Raw genomic sequence first — 14,767 nt, forward strand, 5'->3', positions numbered from 1 at the left:
AGAGGAACGCTGTGTGCCATTAGTGCTGAAAAACGGTAATGGAACAGCTCCTACCGTCTCTTATTAGTGGGGTTACCATGACCCAGCAGAAGTAATAGACCTGGATAAAGACATGGGCTTATATGGGATTTTCTATGTAAAAAAAAAAAAAAAAAAAAAAAGACACAGTGGCTGGAAACAAAAGTGATGCTACATTTTCCTGGCACTCCTTCAGAGGCTGTTTCCTGGAGCTCTGGAGCTTGATGAATGCATCACTGTGAGCAATTGAGTAAAATTTTTCCACTCTTCATTAACTTTGGCATTTAAAAAAAAAAAAACAACAACAACCTTCAAATCAGAGAAATTTCAAGCTTCATTTGCAGAAGCGCGGTGTAATGTGCAAAAAGAAAAGAAAAAAAATCCAACTCCCTGGGAAAGCGTTCGTTTCTCTTATGTCGCAACACTGTAATTACAGATTCGTCTTTCATCACCAATGTTCAAGTCAAACGGCTTGTGTAATCTCAAACATGGCAAGTTGTTACCTTTTAATTCAGTCAGAGAAAGCAGGCGAGAGCAGCATTGCGATTGTGATTCCCCAAAGCATTTCATTATTCCGCTCTGTACGATAGCATCTTTAATTCCATTTTAAATAGGTTTATATGTCCATCATAAAATACTCCCTCGAGGGTTTAATTATTGTCGAGAGATAAGAGGCGCTACGGGAACAGAGTGGGGACAAAAAAAGAGAAAAGGAAAAGAAGACAGTCATTTCTAAAGATGGAGACACAAATTATGTAGCTCTCTGTGTCTGATGGTGTTCTTTGTAAGGCTTATCGCTGGTGACATCACTTCCTGCCGCTTTCATTCATTCGGATTAATCTTGTCATCTCCTCTTCGCTGACAATGGTACCCCTGCATCTGCACACAAAAAAAGGGGGGAGATTAAGTGTGTAATCTAAAATTTCTGATTCAATGAGTTTTGATACAGATACAGCCCTATTGATGGGTTGAACCATGAATGCATTTGTCCTTGTGTTTCCCCTCATGGTATGCACTCACAGTGCAGGTGAGAAGTTTACGCACACCAATTGTCGGCATGAATGCCATTCATTTGGGGCTTGAATAGGCGCATTTTGAAGCGTTTCTTCGGGGTGAAACGATTACAAGAAAACATCAATCATTTCTGAAAAGCCGATTTGAGTGCGCAAGTACAAAATTGTTGTTGGGTGTCATCAAATCAGCACAATGAATGGATTATTACATTTGGAGGCTGAAATGCACACCACACACCAACTTTTGGATGGCTATGCTTTAGCAAGTTACGGAGAAACCCTTTTTTTTTTATTTCCTGCCACATGGGAGGCTTTACAGCATGGTGCACACATTTTCAATATGGGCCATTCATGTCAGGATGCATTATCTGTAAGATCAGCTTAGATGTGTATTTCACATTATTGGCCTATTAGAAGAGGTTGTGTCTGAACTCATTCATTAAAGACAGAAGTGCCACCAGAAAAAAAAAATGTATCCAAGGCATCATGCTCTCTCCACCATGCATGAGAGCTGGTGCATTCTCACCTTGAACCCTTCAAACATTCCTACTGATGTCCAAATAGCTCAATCTTTGTGTGCTCTGACCCAAAAAAAAAATTTCCAGGAAAGCCTGTTTACCCAACTTCAGTTGAGTTTTACCTGAATTTGAAAGTGTGCGTTTTAAAACAAGGTCGTTTTCTGGGTCGCCACACTCCAAGTCCTTGTAGAAGTTAAGCTTACTTCATTGTAGGCAGCGACGGTGGTGTTTCTATGACATTTGGTGGACCTGTTGTGTGACCCAACTGCAGATGGAGTGACACTGGGGTAATGGCAAAAGCAAACTATTGTGCAAAATTTACTTTTTGTACATTTTTGTACTTCTGTTTGGGTCTCTACTGCTAAAGACAGTCTGGTAAAAAAAAACACACAAAAAAATCATCCAGCCATTATCTGGGAAAGATTTTGTGCAAAAGCTGTAATAAGTATGTTTTGTATAGCCCACCGAACTACCCTAACTTGTTTAAAACAAAGCATAATAGTTGACCTTTAAAAATTTTTTTAAAAATCAGAAAAACCTAACAAAATCCAGTGACGATACAGGGAAAATCACAGGGCTGGTAGCAGGTACTGGAACAGATTGAGGAACAGAGTGGCACCAGAAGAATCTGGCACGGAGAAACACAAACCGACTGGCATTGGTAAAGAGAGCAAAGCCAAGGAGCTGGGGAAAATTGACTAATGACACGGAGCAAGGCAAGAAGACACTGTGGGAATATCTGAAAAAACAAAACAAAACATGAAATAACCAAACTCATGAACATAAACAGTAGTAAATTGGAAAAAGATTGCGATTTCTAATAGAGTATGTGTGTCGTTTCAGGTTGAAACTCTGAAACGACAAAACATTTAATTTAAGATCGTCTTAAAAATGTGAGATGTAAAACGATGATCACTTTATATGATTGTTCAACTAGCACAATGACTCAAAGCACATCTAAACTGGTTTTGGAAAGAACAAAGCAGGCCAACATTAAGCATCTGTAAAAAGCCCTGACCTCAATCCAGCTCAACCTTCAGGGTTATGCTTAAAGGCTGGAGCAGTCCACCAATCTAATATGAACCTTGGGATTTTTTGCTGGAAGGTTGAAACAGGCAGTCAAATTTAGGCGAGGACCTCAAAAAAATAAAATAAAAAATAAATCAGGTCCTTCTCTACAAGATAGGCTCTGTGTTTACATTTGAGCCTGCAAATATAATAGGAACATTGTGGATTAGATCAAATCTACAATAATGCCATAGATGCCGACATCTTCTTCTTGGAACTGACTGCAGTTGTTGTTTTACATCAAACTAACCATGTGAAACAAAGAGTTCAAAGTCACCAGGAACAGAATGAACCTGATATTCATGGCGGTGGAGAGTGCATGTCCCACCATCAGCGCATGTTTGCAAAGTCACACATGGCCAACAGCGTGAGTTTTTTTTCCCCCTTTGACTCTCAGCCATCGGCTCTTTTAGCCCAAACACTGGACGGTCAAATAAATTGCTATGTCAACCATAAAATTACCTTCAATTCAAATTTCCCTCAGCTGTGTAACCCCCACCTCAAAAAAAGAACAACTCACATCCCTTCTCACAAAAGCACATCTCAGTGATTGAGCTAAATTCTAAATTTTCTTCCTCTTACATCCTCCGCTCGGAAACAAAAAACCAGCGGCTGGTTTGAAGCCCAATAAATGGGTTGCTCGGTGAAATATGTAACCTCTAAATCTCTTTTCTTTTCCTTCCCTCACCATGATGTTTTCTGTGAACTACTCTCTCTTGACTCACGGTAACCTACATCCCTCCCACATACTCGTTAACAGTTAGGCACGCTGCGTTTATGCTGCAGGAAATGATTACCCCTGAGAGCCCTCCGTGAAGAGACCAAGCAGGGATTCACTTCTTCAGCTTCTTCGGTCCGGTTCGTCGAACAAAGAGGCGACAAAGAATGTGAACGCAGGTCCTGTTTGGAAACGGCACTTACAGTGACTTCATCTTTCTGCCAATCTTAATCAAAAGTTCTTCCAGGTTTATAGCCACAAAGAAAGGGAGAGTGTAAAGGATTTACTCACTGGCAACAAACCTCCACGGCTAAATAAACATCTGCTATTTGGTTCCAGCGAAAGGTTACAATTAACAGTGAAAGCCCTCTGACATTTGAATTCCCCTGGCAGTATTGATTACTTGTTAGCTGAAGTCAACAGTACTGATGGAAGCTTTATTACTCCACTTAATGAGTGATGTTTTATTAATGCCTATGTAACAAGATTACCTTTATCTCAATGAAAGCCATCAGTCTTTGCCCCCTACTGAGCAGTGATGTGAATGCTCATTAAGCTCTCTACGGATCCTGTTCTCTGGAAATCTGCTCCATCTGCACGAAACGCCGCAATCTGGAGAAAAAAACAAAACAACAAAAAATGAACACTCTGTTGGACTCCTAAAGGCCCCCACCTCACCGTCTGCATTCAGGCAAGCAGGAAAGCGAGTACACAAAACAAAATAACTGAGCTACCTCCTTTGGTTTCAATGTGACTTTCTAGCGCTGCCTACTCACAATCACTGGGCACTTCAATTCAAGTAGCTATTAAGATCTGTCGCTGTAAAATCAGACACACCGTAAAGAAGCCAGTATGCCATCACATGTCACCAGTTCTTCCCTTGAGAAAACGTTCCTCCTTTTTTCAAGGAATAGTTATAACAGGTTGAACTTTATATCTATGTACAAGGCCTTGCAAAACCACTCAGACCTTTCCACAGACTTCCTCTTCTCTCCCTCTCTCTGATACTTTGCAGAACTACTTTTTACTGCAGTTTCATTTGAGGTGCGTCTTTACCAACCTGTACATGAAGTATCTGCCCATTTTTTTTCCAGATATCTTGACCTCAGTCAGATTAGATGATGAGCTCTTTGTGAGCAGTTTTTATGTGCCACAAATTCTCAATAAAATCTAGGACTTGACATTAACTGGGCTATTTTATATTTGGACTGTTGTCCTCCACCACAGATCACAAATCTTTTGCAAAGTCTAACAGGTCTTCTTCCAGGATTTGCTGTGCTTAGCTCAGATGGTTCTTGACCAGCGGACTTTGGTCCAAAATTACAGATTTTATTGTCAGGAGGCCTATGCCTTCACTTTATCTACAGGCTGCAGGGCATATCCTGGGAGATGACTCATTTAGAGCACCCATATTTAGCTGTTTCTTGTCCAAGGATGTTAACCCTAAGTCAAGAAGGGTCCATGAGTATTGCCAACATGCACACAAACTCAAATTTAGAATCACTCCCTAAATATGGCTTTTGACTGTGGGAGGAAATCAGAAATTAAATGGTTTGAATTTATGGCACTTTCTAGTAGCAATGACCTCTCAATATGCAAATCCGTGGGTAAGTAGGGATTGCGTGTCTTGCCCAGGGGCACATTGAAAGGTGGAAGCTGGAATCAAACTTACTACATCTCAATAGCAAGGCCACGACTCTGCCACCGAAACATTTTTTTGCCAGAATAACTGACAACACAAAACTACACTGCTGCACAAAACAAAGCTAATAACAGAAAAGATGCTCAACAGTTAATTAGCATTTTTCATTTTAAAAAAGGACAGAGGAGCGAAGCAAAGTGTCACAACATCACAAAAACAAAGTTAAATAACCTCTATTTCTTTTCTTTAAGGGTTTAAAATTACTTTACCATCTCAGGCAAAGAAACAACAACAACCAAACAAGGAAATGCTTCGCTATTTTACACTTATACTGGAACTGGTCAAAACGGTTGAGCTTCAAGTCATTTTTCAGGCCAAAATAGACGTGATTACTATTTTCTTTCCCCTTTCATCGAGTAATAATTTTCCTATACATGCCTCCTCTATGCGTTTTCCCACAAAGCACAAATTCATTGGTTTTAGTGAACTCCAATCTCAAGTTAACCAAGCTCCCGAGCACCACCCATTTTTTAATAAATGTTTGCAGAAGCCTTTGGTCTAGGACAGGGGTCTCAAACTCCAGTCCTCGAGGGCCACAGTCCTGCAGTTTTTAGATGTGCCACAGGTACAAAACACTGGAATGAAATGACTTGATGACCTCCTCCTTGTGTAGATCAGTTCTCCAGAGCCTTAATGACCTAATTATTCTGCTCAGGTGTGGTGCAGCAGGGGCACATCTAAAAGTTGCAGGACTGCGGCCCTCGAGGACTGGAGTTTGACACCCCTGGTCTAGGATTTTTACACATGTGGTCATATAAGTTACTGCAGGGGTGGGCAACTCCAGGCCTCGAGGCCCGGTCTCCTGCAACTTTTAGATGTATCTCTACTTCAACACACCTGAGTCAAATAATTAGGACATTAGCAGGACTCTGGAGAACCTGAATGCACTTTGAAGGGGATTCAGCTGCTGGGCTCAAGCGTGTTGGACCAGGGAGACATCTAAGAGTTGCAGGACACCGGCCCTCGAAGACCAGGATTGCCCACCCCTGAGTTAGTGGAAGACACACAATCATTTCTTAAGTTAACAGAAAATTTTCCAGAGAAGAAAAACAATATTCACTGAGTGGTAGCTGTGTGGACAAAAACATTAGTATTGGAGCTAGAATGGGCAGAATGATTAGATACAATAGAAATGCAACAGCAGCTTAAACAAGCATCAAAGTCTGCAGAAAGCCTTTGCAGAAAGCGCAACAAGCCAAATCTGGAAGCAGATAGGCTGCAGCAATAAAAAACCTAAACTGGGAACAGGAAACTGAGGCGACAGCTCACAGAAAATTATTATAATTAGGGAATAACAAATTGAAAAGAAACTTTCTGATCCCCAAAAAACAACTTGACATTAAAAAAAGAATAAATACATGTTTTATCGTGTCAGAGGCTCAGGTTGGTAGCAGCAGTGTAAGGTTTTGCTGCAGCCCACCTGGTACCCTTTAATGCTGATTGAGCATGTCGTACACGTTGTAAGTGCCACAGCCTGCCTGAGTGTTACTGCTGACTGTGTCCGTCCCTTTATGACCACAGTGTGCGCATCTTTAGACAGGTGCTTCCTGCAGAAAAATGAGCCATGTCAGAGGGCTCACTCAATCTCCAAGTTGTTTCTGGGAGACGACCGTGAGTGTACTGTACTCCGGTGGCCTCCACACTCACCAGATGTCAATCCAGTGGGGAGCGCCATAGATCTGCGGCCAACAAAACTGCAAAAACTCCCCAATAATATCAAGTTAATATGGACTAAATTCTCACAGGAACGTTGCTGACACCTTGTTGACTTTTGTGCCACGGAGAAAGTAAGGCGTCTCGACAGGCAAAAAGGTGGCCATAGTACTTTCAAAGGGTGCCTAATAATGTGGCCGGAGAGTGCATTGTGGCGGTGGGTTCCTGAAAAAGAAAAATGGCAATGATTTATTGTGGAGGGTGGGCTGCTTTTAACCTGCACAGAGAAATGTAATGTATCATTTTGGGCCCTATGTGTTTTAGAAAATATGTTGCCTGACTCCCTTTGTGCCTCTGCATTGGCAGAGAGTAAAACGTGACCGGTCTCGCTGCATCACGGTCAGAAACTGCAGGCGCAGTTGCTGGCGGACTTGGTCTCAGAGGTAAAACCATCTGAAACAATGGCGGCCCCTCCCCGACTCCACACCACATCTATCAAAGACTCGACACAAGTTGGGGGAGATTGATCTCTCTTTCGCATGAGCCCGACACCCAAGGAGGCCTGTTTAACAAGAGCCATCCTATCTGCCAATAAAAAGCACCTTCCCGCCCCGTAAGGCATGTCAGAAGGCACTGCGGTGCGTATATATTAGCCATAACTTTTTTAAAAGCTGGATTTATAGACCCCTCAGTGGGGATTTATGACAAAGGATGGTGAATTAATTATTCCCAAACAATTTGATACATCTGATTATTAATTCTGGGACACGAGCCCGCTTAGAGCAGAGACTGCTTGTAAAGGTTGGATTTATCATGTTGACATTTTGCTACAGTCGACGCTCCTCTCCCTCTCTCGCTCCTACAATGCAGTTGTTCAAAGCCGTGCCCTGCAGCTTCTCTTCCGCGGCATAAAGGGGCCGAACACAAATGTGCCCTTTTCGTCTGTCTTCTCCCTCTTTTCCAATGAGAAAGCGGCGGATGTTTTAGTAAGAGATTACAGCAGGGGCACACGAACGCGTCGCTCGCACACACCGGCAGTTGACAAGCGTTTTTCTCTGCCGGTGTGCCATGCATGGTGAAGCACGCAAATGAAAGGTCAGACCCATCAGCATCCATCTCCCACTCAAACAGCAGAGGCAGCAGCCTAATCCAGCCATACGAACAAACAACAAAGACGCAAGACAGCAACAACTCCAGTAGATGCATCAATCTGACAGCATTAGAGAAGGTTAAGCCCCCCAGTTTGTTCGGCAAGTGCTCAACATCAGCAGCGTGCTAACAGCTTAAACGCATGCAAATGAACAAAGGCGAACGTTGGCACAGAGGTTGAGTTGGGTTTCACGCAGAGTTACATTGAGGGAACTGCCACGCGCGGCTGTAACCTTACAACGTTGCATGATGAACTGGTGAGCAAACGGAAGCAGAAGAGTCGATCTTACAAAAATCTCTGAAATTGGCTTGGTGCCGGTACTAAGATCTTGACTGGACACACGAGGCAGAAACGCATCGGGTCACACTTTAAGCAACAGATGACTATAATCAGAATAAGGCTTTTAGGAAGGTTCACTCAGAAGGCTAACACGTTCCTTTTTGATTTGTCTTAGCACAATATCTGCGATACACATTGCTCTATTATCTTGTGGCTTTCTCACGCTGTCAAAATAATCTGCCTTTCTGTGTCAGTGTAACAATCGTCCAATTATCTTCAAGCCTTATTGCAGGCTAATAAGGCTCTGCAACACTTCTTCTGAAATAATGAGATCCAACTGTGAAGCAAAGAAAAGAAATACTGAAACATTACAAAAGGAAAGCCAGTCACTGTCCAATTCTGGGGAAACAAAGTCCAAACTCAGTAAAGTCTGTGTCAAAGGGGTTAAGGCTAAACTTATTTTCTCAGAGTTTTTTCTTCTTCTCCTCTCTCCTCAGTTTCACTACCAATGTTTGCTAGAGAAACCCCAGAGGCACATACTCCACTTGAGGTGGTAAAACTACATTTATTTGAGCCATAATGTTTTTGTTAAAGTGTAGATTACTTAGATGATTACAAAGGTTTTCTCTAGGATTCATGTCAAGAGAAAGTGCAGGACTCTTTATTATAGGCTGGTCACACGACCCGTCACAGGGTGTAGGACTGTTCTGTAATGTCTACACCAAAATTTCCCAAACCTTGTTCTCACTGCACACTACTCTGCATGTTGTAGGTGCGTCCCTGCTCCAGCGTTTTTTCTGCTTTCAGGTTTTTACTGAACTGCAATCATCCGAATCAGGTGTCGGTGTCAAAGCAGGGAAACATCTAGCAGGGGTGTCAAACTCCAGTCCTCGAGGGCCGCAGTCCTGCAACTTTTAGATGTGTCTCTGCTGCACCACACCTGAATAGAATAATTAGGTCATTAGCAAGGCTATGGAGAACTGATCTACACAAGGAGGAGGTAATTAAGCCATTTCATTCCAGTGTTTTGTACCTGTGGCACATTTAGAAACTGCAGAACTGCAGCCCTCGAGGACTGGAGTGTGAGATCCCTGATCTAAAGCATGCAGGGTGGTGTGACTTGAGGACCAAGGTAGAGAAACACTGGACTATTCCCATCTACCCACCACCTCCAAAGGCTCATCATTTTACAACTGTGGTCCAGTAATACTGTTTTCCTTGATGTTCCCAACGGCACTGAGAACCATAAACTGTGTTCAGTGATGATCTACTTTCTACAGATTTCTACCGGTGATTGCTTCCATGCATGGTCAGTCTAGGTTAGCGTTTCTCAATTCCGGTCCTCAGGCCCCCCTGCCCTGCATGTTTTAGGTGTTTCCCTTCTGCTACACACCTGGATTGAATATATGGGTGATCAACAGGTTTCTGCAGCACTTGATGGTCATGCAATCATTTGAATCAGCTGCTCTGGAATAGAGGCACATCTAAAACATGCAGAGCAGGGAGGCCTGAGGACTGGAATTGGGAGGACTGGTCTAAACCAATGCTGACGTTAGCAGTTTTGAATGCTCGGATGTGACTCTTCGGTGACACATTTCCCTTAAAGGTGCCTAGAGTTGATGTTGCATTCACCGTCCAGTTTAATACACTTCCTCTTATTTGCTTTTCTTGTGACTCTTCCAGTCTCTGTCGCAACTAGCAACACTGTGACGCTCTAGGAGTCGTGTCAGCTATTTTCTGGGAACAGTTTGAAGTCCAGTTTGAAGTCTCCAATGTGCCCTGTGTGGATAAACGATTGGTTTCCTGGTTTCAACATATACAAGTTAATGTATTATTCCATCATTAAAAAGATATTGTTAAATATATGTATATAGATTTTTTAGATGGCTCTGGAGTGAGAAATCTAAATATCACCAGTAGCTGCTGTATAACAGCAAAATTATATCTCAAATCAAACATGGATTAGAACTCAGTCAGATTTCGCAGATGAAACACTTTTCTCAAGTGCTTGTCAACACTTGGGTGCACAGTGACCAGATTCATAAAGTTGTAAAGAAAACATTCATTTATTTCAAGGAATAAGGATGACAAGACAAGTTTGAGTCAAAGAAAACACATTAGCCTTTGTATTCACTTTTCTGATGACATGAAAATAATAAATCAAAGTGTCAGAGTTTTTGGAAAAATAATGTCGTCCAAGTCTAGATGTGCAAATATTTTGCATTTCCCAGTGTTTCCTTAAAAAAAAAAAAAAAACGCTACCTCAGGCAGCAAAATATAAATAAATGTAAAAATGTGCCAGTCTTTTGAATGGAAAACAAGATCTATCTCTACTCAAAGAGCCATAAATCCAGTCTCTGCTCATCACATAGGATCTTGTGTATTTGATTATATTTAAGTGGCAGTTTCCTGTTACAGAGTTCAAAATGGGGTTACTAAAGACTGTGATGCATCCACTAATGAGAGATATTACTGATCATGAAACATACTGTAACTATGTAACTTGTTGTTTCCCAAACATAAAATCATTCCTAATCTGCTCTCACTAATGCCTTTATTGTTCGCCGCCATCCACAGCATGGAATAGACGTATTTGTCACCACAGTCTTTAAGTGAAAGGCGGTAACCTGAAAGTAGTCACTGCAACTTTAAGGCCCCCCACATACTCCATACTCAGGCGTATTTCACTCCGCGGTGTGCATCAACGCAAAGGTAGATTCTTACGACAGTGCGGGTATATTTGGTGGCGCATTGCAAATAGTGCTCACATCGTTATGTACGCGCCACCGACGTGATAAGGTTTATAGCTGGGGCGACCAGTTGCAAGGACGCACATCAAGCGCACCACCACTTTGTGCCACACTGACGTGTGTGTTGGCTGCAAACGGGGCATCTATAACAGATCTGCTATTAGCCATTAGAATAGTGGGAGATGAAGGAGTTTGTCATAAAGAAATGTAGGCAATCTGTACTCTCGACTACGAGATATCAAACTGTTGAACTCTCAACCACGGAGACGGTTGAGGAGAAGAAAATGAACCCAGCATTCACAGGAACGATCTTGTTTTACTTTGTGTGCATGTTTAAGCAAAAGCTCCCTCTCTACTAGCGGCTACCAAATTAAATGACTTTCCAGCAACTCCCGCTATGTGACTGCAAGTGGCCCATGCAAACAGCAGTACAGTAGATTTCCCAGGTGACGAGTAGTTTCGACGGATTCAATAAGAGTTCTCTGCTTTTGTAAAAAAAAAAAAAAAAGGTTTAAAAAAAAAAAGACACAAACATTTAAAGGAATGCAACACCTGCTTAGCACCCACCATCACATGTGTTAGCATGTATGATGGTGTTGGAAATAAGTCGCGCGTTTCTCCCTGACATGTTCAAGACAAGCTGAGACCGAAGCGCTGTCCACACAGGTGACCTTGAAAAATAAGATCCAGTCCGTTGCGAAGCCCATCAATAAAGGAAGCCAAAACACACTCAGTAGCTATTTCCCAGAGCACTGGGTTTCATTACACTTTGGCTTCCCTGCTTCTATTTTGGCAGGGATCTGTGTGTGCCCTTGATGTGATGAGAAGTGTGAATTTCTGCACAGGACACGCCGTGAAAGCACACAGCGCCGCGCTGCCTCATAGTCATAATTTACATCCCACTTGAAGCGTTTTCACCCGGGCCTCTCGGCAGCCTGGTTTTTTTTTTTCCACACACTTCCTCACACATGAGCAGGCTAAAAGCACTGTCATTACTCCATCATGCTCTTAAAGCGGTGTATCTGACCCATTAGAGAGGGCTGGTGGGAGTAGCGCTGTGAAATAATGATCACTGAGATTTCTATAAAAAGAAAACTGCGGTGCGCATTTGTTGGTCGCGGGAGAGGAGCGATTAAGGCAGACTGATTGAAAGTGTCCCGTGTGAGTGGACGTGTCAGACTGGGAGGAGGTGGTGGTGGTGGGGGGGGGGAGTTTTGCTATTGGTGTAATGGGCCAAATATCTGCTCCGCTTGGCTCCTCTCTTCCTTCCACTCTGCAGCGCTCTGCTCAATTAATCCAGAGCCTCTTAATGACCCTCGAAGGTGACTTGCTAGATAAGTGCAATTACACTGGAAACAAGGGTGCTGCCAATTAGTCCTCAAGCCTCCCCACATCCTCACAGAAGAGGCTGGGCGCGTCCCACTGGGCGAGCCTGTTTGTGACTTCATTAACTGGCTTCTAAAAGGGGAAAATGGCCTAGATCGCACGTTGGCGGACGGGGATCAACATGAGTTGATGGCGTTTGTCCCGACATGTGCAGGAATGATGGGGGAGGCAAAAGAGGAGAAGCCTCTGCCGCGCCACTTGGATGAAGTCCGTGTTCGGATTTCTTGCTGTTGTTGTTTTGGGCATAAGATCTCTGGGGGATCCAGGTTGTGTGATACCACTCCAAGCGGCCAAGACAGCGACGAGGAAGACTGTAAGTGACAGCAACCTCCTCTTCCTCTTTAGTGCCCACTTGCCTGTCTCTAATTGCCCCCCACCCCATTGTTCTTTCCTGAGCAAGACGATAATGAGAATTTCCTGCTACGTCGACGTCAGGACCACAGTCACTTGTTGTCTGCCAGCAAGAGTCTGTGAGTAATGGGTGTGACTAATGCTGCCTGGCAGCTTCCACACTCATCCCTCCCTGCCATCTGTCCCCTGCCACCCCTCTGGGTGGACTGGGGTGCTCTCAGTGGGTCTCAGTAATCAGACACACGCGCTTCACACACACTGAACGTTCAGGCAATTTCAGCCTCATGGCGACTACCAAAAAGTTTTTACATTATATATATATATATATATACAGTACAGGCCAAAAGTTTGGACACACCTTTTAATTCAATGAGTTTCCTTTATTTTCATGACTATTGACATTGTAGATTCACACTGAAGGCATCAAAACTATGAATAACACATGTGGAAATATGCACTAAACAAAAAAGTGTAAAACAACTGAAAATACCCCTTATATTCTAGTTTCTTCAAAGTATCAACCTTTTGCTGTGATTACTGCTTTGCACACACTCTGCATTTTCTTGATGAGCTTCAAGAGGTCGTCACCTGAAATGGTTTTCACTTCATAGGTCAACCTGCCCTGTCAGGTTAATAAGTGGGATTTCTTGCCTTATAAATAGCATTGAAAATAAAGAAAACCCATTGAATTAGAAGGTGTGTCCAAACCTTTGGTCTGTACTATATATATATATATATATATATTTATTTATTTTTAACTGTCAAAATAAAAATATATGGATTTGCTTTTAACTATTTTAATAGCTTTTACAATTTTTATTCTGCACAACATATACTTTAATATTTAAGCAATGTAGCTTTTAACTGTATCCACTGTTTTAACAACATTGCAGTATTTTATCTCTTGTACAAAAAACCTACAAACTGCTCCGTTAATACTGTCTCTTCATGCAACCATTTACTCATTGAGTTTGACAACATTGTTTCTGTGTTTTTTTTAAATAACCCATAAAGAAAAGACACCAGAAAAATGTCTTTTACCATTTCAAAAGTGAAAAATACAATAAGTTCAAAATGAATTCAATCTCTAGTCCTTCAACTGTTTCTCAGCTCAACACGTGGACAATGTTCGCTAGCATTAGCATTAGTTAGCCTTCAGAAATACGCCCCGTTTTCTACACAATGTCCATCCAAAGCTGTACAAAGTGACCCACCAGTTGACTCTCGAGTCTATAACCTCTTAACTCTTAAAGGACACCACAATTATGCATCAAAATACATTTTTACTGACCTGCGATATAGAAAAGACGAGACACACACGTTGAGCTCCTTCTACATTGAACAGGAAGATTTCTTCTTCTGGTTGTGCTCAATCTTTTCTTGGTCACTAACGCGTCAGCGCCCCTAGCGGCCATGTGTAGCATTGCGCGGACTAACTGAAATAACACTACAGAACTTATTACGACGAGAAATTAAAGATACAAAATGAAAAATTATGTTGGGGTGCCTATTTTCTTACTTCTTGGTTTTGTTTACTAACAACTTGTTTTTCACCCCTCTACACATGTCTTACACTCACTCAATGTGCCTCTGCACCAAATGGGTCACACTAACAAACTTTAGTCTCACTAATTAGTTTGTATTTTCAGTATATTTATCTGCTCTTTAAAGTGTGGATATATGGAGAGCCAAAAGTGCCACGAATGATTGCATAAATAAACTGTGAAATAATTACTTATATATTTTACCAAAAAAAAGTGCATAGTATTGAAATTGCATTCCTTTATAACTACAGTGAAACAGACTCTGAATCTGTTTATATGAAACTGAAATGATTCTATACCATTTATAATAAACTGAACTGAATTAAATATGTTAATAGCTTAAATGTTACAATAATTCATAGACATTTGACTTATTTGATTATTTCATGTTTACTTGTCATCAGGGCACCATTAAATAATTAAGACTATCACAGCATTGGTTTAATTGTGCAACTCTTGCATCTGATTGTCAATCCACTTCAGTCCAATCATTTTGATCAAGAAGAAACATTGTTGGTCCTGCCCACTGACTTCATTTGCTAAAGCTAACAAATAAAATGAATTCATGACGGTTTGGACAATTTCTAAAAAAGTCAATAGTGAGGTAATAGCATGTC

The 14,767-nt window shown here is 41.9% G+C and overlaps 1 long non-coding RNA gene across 1 annotated transcript; it reads right to left on the bottom strand.

The window, feature by feature from the left end:
- Window positions 1-598: 598 nt before the first annotated feature.
- LOC114135991 (uncharacterized) lies at window positions 599-13,956 on the bottom strand. Its single transcript, XR_003593710.1, has 2 exons — window positions 13,898-13,956; window positions 599-897 (listed from the first exon to the last, which is right to left on the bottom strand). It is a non-coding gene; the product is annotated as an uncharacterized LOC114135991 (long non-coding RNA).
- Between the last annotated feature and the right edge of the window lie 811 nt (window positions 13,957-14,767).

The sequence above is a fragment of the Xiphophorus couchianus genome, chromosome 20 (genome assembly GCF_001444195.1).
Source record: "Xiphophorus couchianus chromosome 20, X_couchianus-1.0, whole genome shotgun sequence".
Taxonomy (NCBI): Eukaryota; Metazoa; Chordata; class Actinopteri; order Cyprinodontiformes; family Poeciliidae; genus Xiphophorus; species Xiphophorus couchianus.